This window comes from Pelobates fuscus, chromosome 10 (assembly GCF_036172605.1).
Source record: "Pelobates fuscus isolate aPelFus1 chromosome 10, aPelFus1.pri, whole genome shotgun sequence".
In the NCBI taxonomy this organism is placed as follows: domain Eukaryota; kingdom Metazoa; phylum Chordata; class Amphibia; order Anura; family Pelobatidae; genus Pelobates; species Pelobates fuscus.
Window position 1 is genome coordinate 67,231,961 of NC_086326.1, and position 2,793 is coordinate 67,234,753.

General features: G+C 39.8%; 1 non-coding gene across 1 annotated transcript; it reads right to left on the minus strand.

The window, feature by feature from the left end:
• Window positions 1–834: 834 nt before the first annotated feature.
• Window positions 835–907, minus strand: TRNAT-UGU (transfer RNA threonine (anticodon UGU)). Its single transcript has one exon. It is a non-coding gene; the product is annotated as a tRNA-Thr (tRNA).
• Between the last annotated feature and the right edge of the window lie 1,886 nt (window positions 908–2,793).

A 2,793-nucleotide genomic window follows, 5' to 3' on the forward strand; every position in this document is an offset into this window, starting at 1 on the left:
CCAACTGACCGCTCGGATCCCGTGCGTGCGCGTGGGGTCCAGGATGACCGTTGGTAGCCTGAGGAAAGCTGGAGACGTTCTCCGCAATCCACGAGCACCCGGGAGGTCGAGGAGGTCAAGTCAGGCCTCTCGACGACCCGGGCGAAAGGAAAAGAAGGCACGAAAACAAAAACAATAATAAACCTAGATAAGAGTGAATACGTAACTTCTATCCCAGATAGAAGGCAAATAGCCGGCCGGAAGTCAAGACAAGTAAGCCCCACTGAACAGGGCCAGGAGTTAACCTACGCAGGAATAACTACCGATATCTAAATGGGTACCGGGAGGTAGGTAGAGAGTTATTTGTTAAAGACAAGGAAACACCACAGCCTCCTGTAGGTGTCTGAGTACCGGTCCTTGCCTGTGTGAAGGTCTCCTTGAAGATGTGCCGTCGCCGGTCTGGTGTAAACCGCGGATGTGTGCCCGGGTCTTCATAAGAAACCTTGCCCTTCAGGCATGAGGTTTAGGGCCTTCACCCTTCCCACCAAACTCAGATGGCCATATACTGGTGTCCTCTCGGATAGTATTGTAGTGGTGCTTGCCTGGACACCTGCCCATCTCCATGTCACTGGTGGGTACTGGGTTTTCCTCAGTGATATTCTCCCAGGCCTGCGGCCAAATGGGTTCGGCACCAATAGAGAAGGCCCGTCAGAAGGGCAGAGGCCCAGCAGGCCAAACGAATGGACACAGAATCGTTGGCCGAGTAAATAGGCACAGACATAGCAGGCCATTCAAATAGGCACAGACAAAGCAAAATGTGATTGACTTGGAAAGAGTGTGATGTGGGAGTCTAAGAGGCCCCAGTGAGATTTGAACTCACGACCCCTGGTTTACAAGACCAGTGCTCTAACCCCTGAGCTATGGAGCCCTGATAGGAGGCAATTGAAAAGTTATACCAAACAGAAATAAATAGATAAAAATAAGATATAACTATATAATATAAAAAATAAATAAATAAATATAATATGACAACTAAATATAACAAAATATAACTAAATAATATATATATATATGTATATATATATATATATATATATATATATATATATATACGTATATATATATATAGATATAATATGGATAATATAAATATATAATATGACAACTAAATATAATAAATATAAATCATAAATATATCATAATAAAATCCCAAAGCCACCCACTATAAGCAGGAGGCAGTGGTACTCTGGCCTGTACTGATGCGGAGCAGCAAAGAAAGAGGAAATGATGCATGGGGAGAGGAGTTTTATAGTACCTAACTTTTTTCTGATTGGTTGTTTTCTGTGCTGCTGTGGAGTTCTAGTAAAGAGAGACTTAAGCAAATACGAAGCCTCCTGTCATGTTATAAAATTTGACCAAAAGGCTGCACGGCTATTTTGGAATATATTTAGCAATTTACTTTTCGATTAATCATATTGCAAAATGTTATAAATACATCCCCAATAAATGGCAAAACATATTTTAGGATATGCAAGGATTTATATTTAACTGAAACAGCATCTGAAGAGCTGTGGATAGCACATAAATATTCCCTCTGTTTGAATGACGAGGAGTATTTTACGTGTATGTCGTATTGTTTTGCTTGTGATATATTTTTTTGAAAAGTGTTGTCCATGGTTAAGCAAGTTCTTTTGGCTGTTGAATGTAAAGTGTCTCTGTCACCTACTGGGGCATTGTCAGTGGAGGCTCTTCCATTCAGTAAATAAATCCCTCATTTAAAAAAAAAAAAAAAATGTGTGAATACGATAACTTTTTAGAGATATCTCTACTTCTCAAGGAACCAGTGTTTTACTAGAATTATGTTCATCTAGCGAGCCACAATGTAAGGAAGCCAATAAGTATTTATTGACAATGTACAGTTAGCATCATTGGATGTGTGTGAGTTAAACTACAGTGTACAAAGTCTAGTTGTTCGCATCAGACTTGGTATATGGCCAATGGTAAAACTAATAAACAGAGTGACCCCGATGCAAGAGATTGTTTTGTTTCCTCCCTATAGGGCAAGAATGGCCATATGGAGGAATTGTTGTACAACTCCCACAAAGCTTTGATGGTTGAGGATCTACCATTTGCACACATATGCAGGGCTTTATTTTAGTGCATTGTCTGTATGTTTGTCTGTATATTTGAATGGAGAGATGTTTTTGCATAAAGTTTGTGTGTGAATTCAGAGTTGTATTTGCATGTAAGGTTGGCATTGAATGCAAGTGTCTATACGAGTGCGGTGTTTAAATGCAGGGATGTGTTTGTATGCAGTGTCTGCATGTTTGAATGCAGACGTCTTTTTGTTTGGAGCATATATGAATGCAGGTTTATATTTTTGTGGAGTGTAAATGTAGGTGTAAATGTGTGCAGGTGTGTAAATGCAGGTGTGTAAATGTGTGCAGGTGTGTAAATGCAGGTGTGTAAGTATGAATACAAGCATGTTTGTAATGTGGAGTATGCAGTCGTAGGCAGGTGTGTATTTGTAATGCATGTTTCTGCATATATGAATGCAGGGATAATTATTGGAGGTCAGTTTGTGTGTGAATGATTTGGTGTTATGTCCTTCTGTATACCACTCTTTCCATTTAAGAATTCCCTTTTTTCCTATTACCCCTTTACAGAGTATACCAGAAGATTTGGCAAGCTGTATGCTAGTATTCTTGAGCTCCATAATAATGTGATCATGAAATAGGAAAGGACAATCTGTTACTTGGAGAGCTTTTATCCTTTAATATGAGGCCAGTGAACTCCAAAAATCCCTGACTCACC